The sequence below is a fragment of the Saccostrea cucullata genome, unplaced genomic scaffold, assembly GCF_032062105.1.
Source record: "Saccostrea cucullata isolate Sc308-1 unplaced genomic scaffold, CSIRO_AGI_Scuc_v1 ctg1235, whole genome shotgun sequence".
NCBI classification, from domain to species: Eukaryota; Metazoa; Mollusca; class Bivalvia; order Ostreida; family Ostreidae; genus Saccostrea; species Saccostrea cuccullata.
The window spans coordinates 89,046-107,089 of NW_026921301.1; the positions used below are offsets into that span (position 1 = coordinate 89,046).

The following is an 18,044-nucleotide window of genomic DNA, read 5'->3' on the forward strand; positions in this document are numbered from 1 at the left end:
TAATTTTTTTAGGGATGTCAACGAGTACCTGGTTAACCGGGTACTCGATCGAACGTCCGAGTATCGAATACTAAAATCGGTACTCGGTTACTCGGATGTATATTTTTAAAATATTTCTAAGCTTATTTATTAATACATTAAAACATCGGTTTTAAAATGTAAAATGTTCATTGCACTTGTACATACAGTAATTAGGGTTTCCTATGCCTCTAAAAGACCGCTATCGCCTGTAGCAGTGTTTATACGGTAATTACCGTGACCAAGCACCTGCTACCTACTTGATTTTTCTCTGGTCTTCTACCCTTCTGTTTATTTTTTCTAACATGCAAACAATACTTACCAAATTTTGCGTAGACATAATATATTCAATGTTCTTTAAAATTGTGAATTTTTAAATATATATCTTTCATATTAATAATATTAGGACGATTTTTACGAAGGCCGATAAGGCCTGTCGGTGCAAGAACAAAATTCGGAATATTTTTTTTATTAACATATAAATATAACAATTGCTTTTATTCCTTAGTACTATGAAATACATTGAACTCAAATTTAAATAACTGAAACAACAATATTAATATTGATAGTATGTCAGAATTTCATATAAATAGCTTTAGAAACAGACGATTGGTGTCATGATTTTCATATAGTATCGTTGGAATTGAGTTTTATGAAAATGACGTCGTCAAACGCGTAACCGGCGCACGGAGAGGTAATAAATTGTGTTGGATATGGTTTATATACATCAAAGACGGAAAAAAGAGTACAGAAGTGACATTACGCACCAGATTTTAATAAAGAAGAGTTTTTTTAAGGGTGTATTCTTCTCATACCCGAAAAAAAAACGTGCATTTAACTTTCCACTTGCTTATATATTTCTCTGAAAGTGTAATATCCTTGTAAAAATTTAAAACCAAGAAGATTCAACCCTTCGAATAGAGCCTGGGAAATTTCATTAAAATGCTATTAGACCATAAAATACCCATAAACTTATAAATACAATCAATCTAAACGTAATTTTCCTTAGATTTATTTGAAATTATTGCAAAGTTGATTTTTTAAGCAAAATATGAGCAAATAAATACATATTAAATAACTTGTACCCAAAAATGTTGTTCACCAGTGTCAAAACTAGGCAAATTTTTCCCTATAAAATTGCTCGAAAAACCAGAGAAAAACATATTTCTACAATTAAATTTTTTACGAAAATTGTTGTACAGATACTTTAGGTATTATGGCTCCTTTTCATAGCATGAAAAGTAAGGGTTAGAGTACATATAAACAATTTTTGATATTTTTTATATACCCACCCCTATTTCTTTTCAGCATTTAATGAAAATTAATCAAGACATTTAGGCATCAAAATATGTGTTTTTATTCACCAAATATGCAAAATTAGTCTGATAATTTCAGGTACATGTAATAATTGCAATTCTGTTTAGAAAAGCTTTTTATGAACAAAAAGTAACCATTATAAAGGTTCTGGATTGGGTCCTGGTTTGTGGTGTTGGATGGTGGCTTTCCTGGCATTTGTCAAATCCAGTCCCACTTTCTCAATCTGATTTGCATGGTTTTCTCCATCTGATTGTAGTGGTTCTAAATCTTTGCTCTCTTCTAAAGTTCTTCATTTGTACATGTGATTCTTGTGCCAACAAGACTTACCTGAAAAAAGTTATTTTAGAAAAAAAAAATAGATTGTAATTACTGGTAATATTATTGTTCAAAAAATGTATAATCATTATTTTGTATATCTGACTTTGCTTTTATGAACCCAAGCCTATAGTTTAGAATCAATTAATTTGTGCATGTTCTTTTCTTTTTCAGAAATATTCCATTTTTTAACCCTTATAGGCCGCCATAGAATGAAGCGACTTAGTTTCTTATCGAATGTAAACAGCTAAAAATTAAAGAATTTTCGTACGTTATATCTATAAATATGGGATAGATATTCTGCATTTACAATATCGAAGGAAAGTTATCATATACTACTAGCTAAAGTGGCAATAAAAAAGATAGGCCTAATACGAATGCTGTCGTCTGCACACATCTGAAGACCCCTTAGGCCTAACGTTCCGTACATATATGTAACATGTTTATCCTATGTTTCAGTTTGCGATGTGACAGTATACTATGTATTTTGAAACCCTTGTATCTATAATGGATAAACATTGCTATTTTCAAAGAGTTTGAAAGCATTGGAAACCTACATTTTCGCTTTTCCACTGATACTGGAAACACCTCGGCGACCTTGGCTGGCATGTTTGGGGACCGCTTTCGAGATTGTACCTGTAAACCTAATTGTGATATCGGCAATTTTTTTAAATGTTATGAAATTTCGGAGTGCAATTCGGCATTCCTGTCACTTTGAAACGGGCGATCCCGTCTTCTGCCCACTTGCTTAGGCCCATGTCGTAAATAACGTAATTTTGCACGTCTTGGTCATAGATGCAACATAGAAAGATTTTTTATTTAAAAATTAATACAGTTAAACCTGTAAATCATAAAAACTTTAAAAACTTGTTTGTAAATTGTTAGGCCTATCAGTTTGAATTTAACGACATGTTTTAGCACGAAGACCCACTTGGGGTAAAATGATCAGAAGAATACATCCTTAAATGGCATGATATTCAATGAGAGTTTTTCCTCTATACCGAAAATAATTACGTAATGTAAGAAGTAAAGTACTGTTTGTTAAACGCATACAATTGGGAACAATCTGGACAGCGAACGACGTCAAACAACGTGTATTCTCTACTGCCAACAATGTAAGGCGATCTTTCGACTAAATTTCGACTGAAATTTGAATCTGCTTAAAGAAAACAAATTAAAAACAAACGGACAGTTGTGAATTTAGATAAGTCCCTTAGTCAAGAGTGGTCTATCACTTAAAAAAATATTGAATGTTAAAAGACGCCAGTGCAGCAGGTAAAGAGATTATGACGTTATTTACGCTTGCTTTCGTGCGCCAGTGTACTCTTACATTCTTTCTTTATTTTTACATAGGTTTCTTATTTGATGTGATATCATCATGGAACGTAAAATGCATGATCATCAAATGTTACTTTTTGCTATGACAGGGAAAGAAATTTTATTTAGCAAAGAGAAACTAATTAAAACTGTTTTCCCTGTCTACGACATTTTTGGACAACCCTCGTATGTAAAAAAAATCCACTGGCAATTGTTATTAAACAAAACAGTAAAAGAGCTTAAGGAATCTTATAAAAATCTATGGTGTAAGATCAAATTTCTAAGGATCCATCTTCTTTAACAAAACATATTTTTATTCATTTTAAATGATACTGAACGTTATGCAAAGAAGTTCAAAATAATTTATATGTGCATGTACATTGTATAAATATTATGTGCTTAAGTTGTCCTCTAATTACCACTTCGAATGATTCTGTTAGGAAACGATGTAAGATAATATTTTCAAAAATTGGGAGAATCTAATTTTTAAAAATCTCTTCTCAAATTATTCGTGAAATCTGAATTTTTTATTATTTACATAAATATGTAGAGATTGGTTCAAAATATGCAGAAAAAAAGGATAAGAATAAGAATTTAATGTTAGAATGTCTTTGGCAGCATTGGGAAACTAACGTATTTAGTAACCAAACCCATACTTTATTGAATCAACAGACATGTTTGAACGCGGGCTCGAAACCCACTGTTGGACGTTGAGACCGGGTCCTCGAATGAGACCGTATAAACCAAGGTGCCGTGTCGCATTAGGCGCTGGCGCGAAAATGATCCCTCAATGCCTTAAGTGACGAGTGTAGGACACAATTTGTAGATCTCAAACGGCAAATGACGCGGCGTCACTGTATGAATGAAAAATTCTCGAGAGGGACTTGAAACAACATACAATCAATCAATCGTTCATTACTTAAAAAAACGCAAAAGAGCGCATTTACAATTCAAGAGTGACAAGCATCTTTCTTATCGAATGACCTCAGCCGGAGCTAGGAAATCATCCGTCCTATATACTATTTGAATTCTTAACCCATTTATTATTTTCATGCACATGTACAAAGAAAAGTTCTTTTGAACAACTGTGCTCTGGGGATTGAAAGCCACAGAAGTGATCAAAAGTATCCCGGTTTACCCTAGCGAAGTAGATGTAATTAAGTGAACATACAGAGATGACAGGTTTTTTTTCTCAGTAAACGATATGAAGGGTTAATTCTTCTAAAAAAAAAAACAGGATAACGCCAGTACTTTTTCAAAAGAAAAGTCCTTGTGACTAACAAAGATATATTGTAATAGATAACGAAAAACAGGGAAGATTATGCGTTTCCTTTCTGGGAACTTATCTCTCAGTAAGAGGGGGATAACGTATATAAGATCTTCCGAGTTTTTATTTCATAGCTGACATTAGCTGATGCCTAACATCTACAAGCCAGTGTTTAACTTGAGCCACGGCTTGCCACTGTTACCCTGTTAATACAAAGAGAGGTATGTTTTGTTGTAGAATTTATTTTCCTTAAATGCATTTTTTTCAATTCAGCGGAAGTGGTTTGTATTTAATTTAATTTTTAGAATTATAAATAACAATGCATCATTACTGTTAACTGAAGAAAATACTTTTTACAGTTTGTGGAGAAATGGCATTTTATGAAAGGGAAATTTCCGTACCCACATCTAAACCTTCCGAATGGAATTTGTCTCATTTCGATGAAGAAACAGAATTGAACTACAATAGTACTTTCTGGATCCCACATTTATTTCCACTTGACAGAAATCTTCAAGGAAGCGGGAACGAAACAAAAAATGTCTTTGAGGATTATTTTACCCTGTTTGATTTTGGAAAGGATTATACATTATCATTCAATTTATTCAATTCAAAAATTATTGGTTTGACATCGGAAAGATTTGCGAAGTCAATCGTGGTTCTGACTTTGATTATCGGATTGCTAGGCTTTGCAGGAAATGTTGTGACCATATGCACAATTTCATGTTGTAAAAAGTTTCATACTCCGACATTTGTTGCCATCGGGTGTCTTGCTTTGCCCGATACCCTAAATATCATCATATTGTTTGTACACCTATTTTCCAATTTGTTTACTTATTTTTGCTCTCAACTTTTCCATTACAAAAGACTCTTAGGGATTATGACTTTTTTGTTTCTACGTGAAACAGTGGCAAACTGTTCAAGTGCACACATTGTGTACCTTTCTATGATCAGATATTTATTAATAGTCCATCCCTTACAGAGTAAAATACGGCTTACTGCGTCAATTGTTTTCGCATGCTCTGTAATGATTTGGGTATTTTTTTCATTGTTTTGTGCTTTCATATTAATAATTATATCAACAATTATTAAAGATTTATCTCTTCGATTATTAACGGCGCGAATTACATTCATTATTTTTCGTGGTCTTTGTCTGTTGTTTTCTCTTTGCGCCATAATTGTTATACACATCAAAAAGGTGAAATCTTTTCAAAACTCATATGTTTCAAAAGGCACATGCAGTAGAATGAATATCACTATTTCCATTATATTATTAGTTTTTGTTTGTTTTCAAATCTCAGGCATGTTTGCTTTCATCGCTACATTATTTCTTAATTTTTCGGGGGGTTCTACTTCACGTATCTATTATGTATACACACATTGTATTTGGCTACTCTTTGCACTCCTTAATTTCTCTTGTAATCCTTACATACTATTTTTTGCTTCACAGATCATTTCCTAATTACAACCTCATCAAAATTGTAAAAGAAGTAAACAATGAATTGAATGAATAACTTTAATTGGATTGTTACACTTTGCATTTAAAATTAAAATTACTTGTCTACCAAAATGTATTATAACTCATCACGGAATTAGAAAGCATATTTTTACATGCTAGATCTAGATACTCTAAATCAAATATGCACACTGTTTAAATTACATTTAGAAACATTAATATTAAACCTGCCAATGCTTAGCTATTAAATTATTACTCATTTATTCGTCCATGTCAAAAGCTTTGTCAATGATTAATGCTTTTTGATATTTGTTTGTTTTCTTTATACCTTAACTGTTTAAAATAGATGCTTCCTTCAAGTTACATAATGTAATTTTTGAAAATGAAATGAATAAGAATAATGAATAAAGAAAATAAATTTCATATCATCATATTTAATTATAATTTTATAATGCAGTTTCTGATTGGATAAAACAAACTGTGTTTTGTGTAAATTCGGTCGCTTACTTCACAATGATTGATTGATTGATTGTTTAACGTCCCTCTCGAGAATTTTTCACTCATTTGAAGACGTCACCGTATGCCGGTGAAGGGCTTCAAATTTTGACCTTTACTCGGCACTCAGGGGCATTGAGCAGTGAGGGATCTTTATCGTGCCAACGCCTGCCGCTGACACGGGGCCTCGGTACTTCACAATGACATGTGACAAAAATGTTTCTATTGACTTGACGTTACATTTAAATTTTCTTCACTAATTCTCTTGAAAAGGTCATCTCATAGTTCATACCTATGGTATGGAAGACCTTATAGTGATTCTTCTATTTCTTCTTCTTATTTTATGTCGCCTCGAACGAAGTCAGGGCGACATATTGCGATTGTACGCATGAAAATGTTTTCCAGGCTGTTTCTTAGAGATGGCTGGGACAATCTTCCTTATCCTTAACTCAAAAGACGATCACTGCATGGTTGTAGTTTTGTTGTGTTCATTTTTTAATGATTACTGAGTAGCAATTGTAGTTGAGTTGTGCTATTCGCATTTGAAATTTTCAAATATTTTGTTGTCATGGGAAAGTGAAAATTCTTTAACTTCGATTTTCTCCGTACCTGCTCAAGCAATCGTTTTGAAACTTTTCAGAATAAGTCTTTGCAATGTGCCAAAGAGATTTCTATTTTCAAAAAAAAATTGTAATTGGTCGCTCACAGTTGCTATGGAAACGTAAAAGAAAAAAAGGTTAAGATGTGCACATGTGTTCTCTGAGTTGGCTTGTACAATCTTGATGAAACTTGCATGAAAATGTTCTTCAGGCTGTCTCAGAGATGGCTGGGACAATCTTCCTGAAACTTTACCCAAAAGACGATCACTGGTCGTAGTTTTGTTGTGTCGTCATTCAGTTTCAAAATGGCTACATTTGCCATGAAACTGTGAGAAAAATTTCTAATTTTGTCCGGATGTGTTTTCTATGTTCCTTTGAACACTCATCATAAAACATTATTAAATTCAATAGACTTAAGGAACCAAAAAAAAATGATGTTGGAGAATTGTTTTCTGTCATCAGAAAGTTATCTCTCTTATCAGAGAGATATTTAACATTTAACGGGGAAAAATAGTAAAAAATACTTTTTAATTATCTTTAATACTGTAAACCAACTTTTATTCGCGACGACTTTATTTCGCAATTTACCTGGGGTCAACTAGTTCGCGACGACTAATTTTCGCGATCAAGCCTTTTTTGGATCTGTTGTTAATAGACACAGACTTTATGGACCGGTTCGCGGCGAGAATATTCGCGATGACAAGGCTCTCGCGAACTTCGCGAAAAATTTCTCGCACGTGAATAAAAAGCAGTTTACTGTATTCCCTTTTTACTCGTTAAGCTGAACATAATTCGTAAAAGTAATGTATCCGCCATTTTGGTTCGGAAATCGCTATATACGAGGACCTTTGTATAAGAAGCTGACTGAAACACTGTTGACAACTGTTGTTGTAATCGGTTGATACCGGTGTTACTAGACGGACGTATTGCTTAACAACATTCGTTAGCAACAAGAATAACTGTAACACTTTATCTAATGTAGAAAAGTACATAACATAAAAACATACAATCATAGTTGTACAGGTCAGTGCATTATACAACCAAACGCAGGTACAAATAAGTAAGTGCAACAAAATATAAACAAAGGTACATGTAATGCAAGATAACCAGCCCGAACACGAGTCGGCATTGCTAGCCAAAGCTACACAGTAATTGTAAATAGGCACACGCATTTTGCATACTAGTATTACTATCCATGATATCAGCACGTGGGTATGCGCTTCGAATTCGTAGCACATAACTGCTTAATTGTCATGGGTATCGTTGTGAAATGCCGATCCGGGTTCGTGCTGGTTATTTTGCATATACCTTTGTTAAAATTTTATTGTAGTTACTCGAATTTGCAAAGTTTCTTGGTATCTTACTCCCCTACATTAGAAAAAAATACAGAGTAATTTTTTGTCGATACCGGTGCTGTATAGCATACAACCTTTTACAGTAACGAATGATTACAATAAACATTGATTTAGCTTGGCTCTACATAAAAGGCCCTCTGCTCTGATAAAGCGAGAGTTTGATCGAATATGGCGGACACATTCTTTTTATAAATCAGCTTTTTAGTCAACATTTTTTCCACAAGGCTTGGTTTTAAGATTACCATTAATGTCTTTTACAATTGACTTATCAAAATATGAAACAGATGTGTCAGAATATGTGGCATCAAGGACATCGCGGTATACCGTATCGATATAAGAATGGAAATAACCATTATGAATTGACGATACTTTGTAAATATATCTAAATGTCGAGTTGAAGGCCACAGCAAGTGTTTTCTTTTTTTCGCGTTTAAGACTTTTAACAAATTCTACAAATGATAAAAATAGAGGTCTAATAACGGAACGCAATTGGTAACCATGAAAATTCCACTAGGTTTTTTGAAGACCTGGTCTCCAAAAACCACATAGGATATATTGTCAATAAAAATCTATATAACATTCTTAATTCATATTTTTGTATTAATATGAGGCATAATTTTTATCGACGACGTATTGTCAATTAACAATAGTAATTTCCATACTTATGGTGATACGATCTATTCCGATGAGCTTGAGATAAAAGATACCACAATGACAGGGTGTATATCTCAGTTGATTTGATATGGAAGAGAATCCTATACGTATGAACAATTTCTAAAACGAGGTTAATTATTGTCAAACAAGTTGACGAAACAAAAATATCTGCAGTCTCGTTTAAAGTAATCATTCCATAGGTTCTATGGTCGATACAATGATCTTGTCAGCAAATACAATTTATAATTATCAGTCAGTCAAATGCTGACTGACGTTTTTCATACTTATTGTTAATCTATTAATAATATACACAATAAACTGACGACAGATTTTTTCGTCATTTCCCGATCATGACGAGGAGCGCACTATATTGTGTTAACGCTCTTTTGTGTTATAGTGCTTCATACATTAAGGTGCCCCATTGTGACGTGATGGTTTTGTACACGTTTGATTCCATAATTAATGACACGTGATTTACATCGTAATGATGTCCGATAGCGAATCATGGAAAATATGCCAGCAGAGCTATTGCTATTCATAATGCCATGTTCACTTAATATTCGTTGTTTATTATTTATATTTGCATTCTTTGGTGTGGTCAAGAATATTAGAGGAAATCCTGGCTTACATAAGGATGTGGCTTGTTGTCTTCAGTAAAGAAAAACACACGGCTTTAAAATTAGTATACCTGATCATTGCACCTTTTCTCTAATAAATCATAAACAATTTATAAAGTATTAGCCTCTTTTAAAACACAGTTATCTGGATACAAGCTGCGCCGTCGTCACATTCTCTTAATTTTTGTTTTGATGCAGATGTGACGTCATCGATCAACGTTATTGAAACCCTCTGACAAAAATAAATATGCTTTAATAATCATTATAACTCAAGAATGCTTTTCTATATGATTTAAAAAAAAAAAATTCTATTCATTTTCAAGAGCTGAAATCGTTCTTGAAATAGACATACTATTAAATTAAAGAAGTTTTGCTTTTTCTGAATGTTTTATCACCCTAGTGTGAAGAGTTATCATTCTTTGAACAAATATGCAAAAATATAATAAGAAAAAATAACAAGAGGCCCAGGGGCCACAGCGCTCACCTGAGCACACAGGCTAGGAAAAAGCAATTATTCTCAGATCAGAAATGAAAGTTTACTGAGTTCTGAGGGGGGGCTTAAATCTTAACTCCCCAGGGGATCATGATTTGAATAAACTAGAATCTACACTACCTGAGGATAATTTAATAATTATAAATATCACTAATTGTGGCTTTGAAGTACTTGAGAAGGAGATTTAAAAAAATTTCCCTAAATATTCTTATGAAAAACTTTGATCGACCATTTTGGCCCCTACCTTCCCCCAGGGGTCATGATTTGAACAAACTTGAATCTACACTACCTGAAATGATTCCACATTAGTTTCATCTTTTCTGGCCCAGTGGTTCTTGAGAAGAAGATTTTTAAAATTTGATCGGCCATTTTGGCCCCACCCTACCCCCGGGGGTCATGATTTGAACAAACATAAATCAACACTACCTGAGGATGATTTCACATGAGTTTCATGTTTCCTGGCACAGTGGTCCTTGAGAAGAAGGTTTTGAAGATTTTTCCTATATATTCCTATGTAAAACTTTGATCGGCCATTTTGGCCCCACCCTACCCCCGGGGGTCATGATTTGAACAAACTTGAATCTACACAACCTGAGGATGATTTCACATGAGTTTTTATCTTTCCTGTCTCAGTGGTTCTTGAGAAGAAGATTTTTAAAGATTTTTTCCTATATATTCCTATGTAAAACTTTGATCGGCCATTTTGGCCCCACCCTACCCCCGGGGGTCATGATTTGAACAAACTTGAATCTACGCTACCTGAGGAGGATTTCATATGAGTTTCATCTGTCCTGTCTCAATGGTTCTTGAGAAGATTTTTAAAGATTTTTCTTATATATTCCTATGTAAAACTTTGATCGGCCATTTTGGCCCCACCCTAGCCCCGGGGGTCATAATTTGAACAAACTTGAATCTACACAACCTGAGGATGATTTCACATGAGTTTCATCTTTCCTGGCCCAGTGGTTCTTGAGAAGAAGATTTTTAAAGATTTTTCCTATATATTCCTATGTAAAACTTTGATCGGCCATTTTGGCCCCACCCTACCCCCGGGGGTCATGATTTGAACAAACTTGAATCTACACTACCTGAGTATGATTCCACATGAGTTTCATCTTTCCTGGCCCAGTGGTTCTTGAGAAGAAGATTTTTTTAAAATGCCATTAATTTTTCTCTAATTCATAATTATCTCCCCTTTGAAAAGGGCGTGGCCCTTCATTTGAACAAACCTGAATCCCCTTTACCCAAGGATACTTTGTGCCAAGTTTGGTTGAAATTGGCCCAGTGGTTCTTGAGAAGAAGATGAAAATGTGAAAAGTTTACAACAACGACAACGACTACGACGACAACGACGACAGACAACGGACAAATTTTGATTAGAAAAGCTCACTTGAGCCTTCGGCTCAGGTGAGCTAAAAAAATGATAATTCTCTTTAATTTTTTAAAAAATATATTAAAGAACTTTATTCGGTAATAACCAATATTTGCCCCCCAGATCAAACTTTGATGGAGATATATTTAATTAAGTTCTTAAACAGGGGAGTATATGCTGACTTCAAAGCACTGAATATTTTCATAAGTAATGACGTCATATGTACGTAATGACGTCACAAACATGTCGTAAATTTCAGTTTTTTATGACTTTTACAGAAAAATGTACATATTTCGTCGATATTTTGAGTAAAAATCACCGAGCGCATGTGTGTTCAGGATCAATATTTTGATATAGTGTGTAGAATGATAATATCAATGAAATATGTCAATATTGTTCCTGAACAAACTTGCGCTCTATAAATTTTAAAGCTAAAATTGTTGAAATTTTGTTCATTTTGTCCTCTTTCTGAAAAAGAATATAAAATTGGACTAGTTTGTGACGTCATAAAAACAAAAATGGAGAATACACTGCTTTGAAACTATAATATTTTTTGTTAATTTATATTTCTCATACAATTTATTGAATTCAGCACATTTCGGGAAGTTTTCAAAATTTGACTTTTGTGGGGGCAAATATATGCAATATACCGCATATAGTTCTTTTTAAAGATATAAATCAGTTATTTTAAATTGTTCTAAATTTCTTTTTTTTTTTCCCAAAAATTGTTATTAAAAACTTATATTTATTCCTTTTTCGAAACATTTCATATAATTATATACTTCTCAACACATAACATACATGTATGTGTAGTAGAGCTTGCACTACACGAGTGTGAAAGAGCAATTGCACTTATAGCAGAAGCAGTTGCGTCTATAGTCCTTTGAATGCAATTGATGACTACATGTTCATAGAGGGAGAGAGCAGTGGATATGCAAATATTACTAAATAATATGCATATAAACTCACTTGCATCAAACACTAATCAAGCACAGGTTCAGAAACAATTTTAAAAGTCAATAATTTAAATATATATTTATATACATATTTTACATATTAACAGATAGTTTAAATCCTTATTAAGTTAAAAGAAATTTTATATTTAATTCACATTAATGCAGTTTAGTAGGCATTTTAAAATTTTCATTTCATACAAAAACCAATCTAATTAAAATTAGAATGTTAGATCCCCTCGCATACTCGCTTCACTAACATCGATGTTAGTGTACCGAGTATGCGAGCGGATCTAACATGTAATTTTAATTAGACTGAACAAAAACATACCACGCTAAAAATATTTTTAAAAAAATAAAGTTATTAATTCTTATGTTTTCTATTTTGCGTCATTATCATTCTCCTTGCTTAATTTACAGAATGGGCCATATTTCCAGTAGCCCTAACAAAAAATACTATAGTAAACTATAGTTAACTATAGTTTACTAAAGTACCAAAGTAAAAACTTATGAAACTTTGATTTACTATGGCAAAAACTTTGGAACTTTGATTTACTATGGCAAAAACTTTGGAACTTTGATTAACTTTGGCGAAAACTTTGGAACTTTGATTAACTTTGGCGGAAACTTTGGAACTTTGATTAACTTTGGCGGAAACTTTGGAACTTTGATTGACTATAGTGAAAACTTTGGAACTTTGATTTACTTTAGCGAAAACTTTGGAACTTTGATTAACTTTGGCAAAAACACTGGAACTTTGATTTACTTTGGCGAAAATTTTGGAACTTTGATTTACTATGGCGAAAACTTTGGAACTTTGATTTACCATAGTAAAAACTTTGAAACTTTGATTCACTATAGTAAAAACTTGAAAACTTTGATTTACTATAATGAAAACTTTAAAACTTTGATTTACTATATTGAAAACTTTGGAACTTTGATTTACCTTAGGGAAAACTTGAAGCAACTTAGTAAAAACTTCAGACTTTCCTAAACATATACAAGTGATGCAAACAGTTTATGCTAAAAAAAATTTATTGTAACAAAGATTACAATTGAAAATAAATAGTAACAATAAATTTGATAGTGAAGTACAAAAATGCATGTATGTATTCTTTGCATTGTTTTAAAGAAAGTATGATTTTTTAAATTTCTTTTAAACGATATTTATAATTCGATTAAATTGTTGAAAATTGAATCGCGTTATTAGAAGCCCATATTTGGGGTTATTGGGTCATTAGTATTTCCCCGTTCTATCAACTTTCGGTATTTTAGTATTACCCTGGGACTTCCTTTTCCGTTAGAGAACCAAGGAAAGCAGAAGCATCCTGCATCTCAAGTTGTAAATTTGTTAATTTTATATACTATGTTAAAAAATTTCATGTTTTGCATTGAAATTTAAGGAGAATATTTCTAGCAATTTTTATTTTCGTGCGTATATGCACCATTATGTAAATGACTCTTCGGATGTTTTTCGATTTTGAAAAGCCACATGTGTAATAAAACAGAAAGGTCGTAACGCTGAGACAATATTTTAGCAATAGATAAATAAATAAACAAATAATAATAATAATAATATTAATATCTTTATGCTTTTTATATTTATTTCTTACTCTTAAGTCGGTAGTTTCAGAAAATGCCTAGAGGTAAACCGGCTGCCAAGCCCGCGAAGCGGAAATCCACTGCCAAGTCAGCACCTACGAGTGGACAAAAACAATTAAGGGGATCGGTTGCGTCAACAGAAGTTTCGACAGAGGAAAACACACCCTGTACAGCTAGTATTACAACTTGCAGTGTGGCTACTCCTTCCACTAGTCCCAGCAATGAACCTGAGGTCAATTTAGATACCACAGGTAACGAGATCGATATTATATACAGTAGTTTGGGGGCAAATGTGACAGAATCTTTCAAACAAAAAATTGTTAAAGGTGAATACATTGATTTAGGTCAACTTCTATCCAATCCGGTCCCGATGGATGGTAAGCAAACATTAACAGTCTCTAATGGTCAAGTAGTGATTGAACCGAAACGGGCTACAGTAAAAATTACTATTGTACAGCAGTGGACTGATGTATTTTTGATTTTCTCATCAATATATGCCACAGTACACCCTACAAATTTTTTTGGCTTGCTTAAATACATCCACACTGTTCGTCTAGGGGCTAGCAGATGCACTGGCTCATTTAGGTTGATTTATCATTTATCTTATCCTGAAAACTCAAGTGTTAATTCATTTATTGATCCATCTTTCTCCTCAGTCAATTATTCCTCATTAGATGATGCTGTTAGGTTACTAGGTTTGTTGGGTAAAGAGGCCTTGATGGGTAAAATGGACCTAAAGTCTGCATTTGGGTTGCTTTCTGTTCACCCATCAGATTTTGAGCTTTTAGGTTTTAAAATAAATGACAAGTTTTTCTTTGACAAAAGCCTGCCTTTGGGATGTTCAGTGTCTTGTAGTCTTTTTGAGGAATTTTCATCATGTTTGGAATGCAGGGTTCTCCATCATTTGAAATCTTACTGTGTTGCTTAGTTTACGCGAAGCACTAAACTTTTGCGGTATTTTCGCTACCAAATTCGCAACTGAATCACTATTTATTATAAGTACAAAAATATACATGCACACACTTATTTTAAAATTGCTAATTCGTTACACAAATGGTATGGTCGTACATATTGATAAAAGTAAAAACACGTTCTAAATGCAGAGGAAATTCTGACCGGACTACTTATTATTATTGAAAGGAGATTTGCCGTGATTATTTATCAGTTTTCTTGATCAAGTTACCGCATTAAAAAAGGAAACTTCAGAACAGATAAATATTTTTAAAAGTTCCTTGAACATGTTGAAAATTTTTAGCAATTTATTTACATCAGATAAATGACTTTGGTACGATGTTGTGTTTGACTTACAGGGCTAACATAATCTAGCGCCGTGGCTCTATAAAAAGGCATATTTAAATAGTTTTTAAACACAATAAAATGTATTTTATTGCAACTACTAATTATCCGTAACATGGAAGTATGAAAACAAATTATTTGTCTCTGTTTCGTCATGCTTAAAGTCCGCCGAGGGTCTAGGAGATAATAGATAATGCAAGGTGAAGCCCTAGTAATTATCATAATTAAGTACCTTAATTTTTAGAATTGAAAGACGGTAAAATTGTTTGATTAAAGTTTCAGTTTGAGAGAATTTGTGTGTTTAGATTTTATAATTATCACAGATCTTACTGCATAAAATTTGAATCGTTACTGTGTCGGAGAAAATTTTACTGTGTCGGGAGCAACACAGTAAAACAGCTCATGGAGAACCCTGGTTTGGAATGGATTTTGAAGCAACAGTCTGGACAGAAATTAGTGGTGCATTACTTAGATGACTTTTTGTTTGCTGGTAGGACAGGTAGCAATACATGTGATGAACTTATGTCAATGTTTGTGGGGCTTATGCTGATGATAAAACAGTGTGGCCTTCAACTTCCCTGACCTTTTTGGGTTTTGAGTTAGATTCAGTTGAAATGATGATAAGAATCCCAGTTGATAAGTTAAATAGTTTAAAGGATTTGATCAACAGTTTTTTGTCAAGAAAGAAGGCTACTCTAAAGGAATTTCAGGCTCTTGCAGGTTTGTTAAACTTTTGTTTTGTTTGCGTGCCATTCCGTCAGGTCGGACTTTCACTAGGCGTATTTATGACATCATGCAAGGGGTCTGTAAACCACATCACTTTATCAGGGTTTCTTTGGCAGTTAAGGAGGACTTGGATGTGTGGTTTACATTTTTAGATTTGTTCAATGGCTGCTGTCACTTTCCACAAATCGACTGGGTAGATGATGATCAACTCCAATTATTTACTGACAGTGCAGGGAATTCAAAGATAGGTTGAGGTGCTTTCTTTAGGAATCATTGGTTGTTTTTCAAGTGTCCAAGTGATTTGGCTGGTACTGAAGTAATCAGGGATATCACATTTCTTGAACTTGTTCCAATTGTTTTGGCAAATCATGCTTGGGGAAGTCAGTTATTCAGCAGGAAAATAGTTTTCCATGTAGACAACGAGGCCTTAGTAACAATTTTGAAAAAAAAAACTAAGTCTAAGCGTGTTTTGTGCTTAATTCGTCCCTTGGTACTTCATTCCATGTTAAACAATATACAGTTCAAGGCTTGTCATATTTTAGGTGTTCATAATGAGGTTGCTGATGCTCTATCTCGTTGTCAGTTTCAGCGTTTTCGGTCACTTGTACTTCAGGCGGACTTGGAGCCAGCATCAATTCCAGAGTCCTTTTGAAACGTCATCTCCAGACTGAATTTGACAGATTAGTTCAGAGTTCAATTTCAACAAATACAAGACTTGCTTATCAGACAGGTTTAGTTGAATTTGATCGTTTCAGGTTATCTTGTGGGTTACATCCGATTTGGCCTCCTGATGAAAAACAGATTATAGAATTTGTAGCTAGTTGTTCATTAAAGGGTCTGTCATCTGCTCCTGTAAGGACCTATCTCTCAGGTATAAGCTTTAAATGTAAACTTGATGGTAACCGAGTTTCACCCAAAACTTTGTAATCAAAAAGATGGTGGTAGGCATGTAAAGACTGCAAAGTTCAGTAGATGCTAGATTGCAAATTACACCAGAATTTTGGGGGAAAATATTGAATGTACTCCCAATTGTTTGTAAATCATCCCATGAAACTACATTGTTTTCAGCAGTTTTTTCATGCTCATTTTTTGGCCTATTTAGGGTTGGGGGTTGGTGTTAGATAGTAAGAAAAGCAGTAGTTCTCATGCCTTGGATGCTTGCAGCATCCAATTCTCTCGGGACAATTCAGATGTAAAAATTTATTTGTCTCATTCTAAAACTGACAGTTTGGAAAAGGGGTTGTTTTGGTTCTACCTGCAGTTGAGGGAAAGATATGTCCAGTCAAGCTACTAAAACAATATTCAGTTCAATGTCCCGTGACTAAAAGTCCTTTTTTCTGTCACTTCGACAAGTCACCATTAACACGTTATCAATTCAATGCCATTTTGAAAAAGTCTTTGTCGTGCATTGGGGTAGACAATAATAAGTACAAGTCACACTCCTTTAGGATAGGTGGTGCCACAACAGCTTCTATTAACGGCATGTCAGATGATCAAATTCAAGAATTGGGTCGTTGGGGATCAAAAGCTTACAAGAGATATATAAGAATACCAACCTCAAATTTGATTAATGGCTAAAGATTCAATTGGTTGTATTACTTCTAGCACCTCATACAGAATAGCTTGATAGGTTTTCTAATACCAGTCTGATAAATGTTATTTTAAATATATTCATTTTAGTTTACATATATTTCAGAAGGTATAAGAATATGGATTGTTGGATCGTCAATTATATGGCATGCTTTTGGTTATGCTAGACAAAATGGGGGGTCCAGTCTTGGGTTATCCACATTAAAGGCTGAAATCTGGTCGCAGGGAAAAGGCGGCATGAGATGGCGACATCTCCTCCCTAAAATCAAATTAATGTTAAATTATGAAGATCCCCCATATTATCTAGTTTTACTTTGTGGGGGCAACGACATTGGGCAAATTCCATCTGTGTTTTGCGTCACAGCATAAATGATTCTTTAGATTCAATTTCGGTTTTGCTAAAATTATTTGGTCTCAGATATTACCTAGATTGATGTGGCGCAATGCTAAGAACAACCAGGCGCTTAATAAAGCAAGGGTTCGAGTAAACAGCTTTGTTGCAAAGAAACTTCTGGCACATCAATGTGGATATATTCGTTACCCAGATTTCACTTCGGTTGATCATACTTTGCTTAAAGAGGATGGGGTGCACTTGTCACAGCAAG

At 33.7% G+C, this 18,044-nt stretch overlaps 1 pseudogene; it reads left to right on the forward strand.

The window, feature by feature from the left end:
* Window positions 1-13,861: 13,861 nt before the first annotated feature.
* On the forward strand, window positions 13,862-17,143 carry LOC134259670 (uncharacterized; annotated as a pseudogene).
* Window positions 17,144-18,044: the final 901 nt, after the last annotated feature.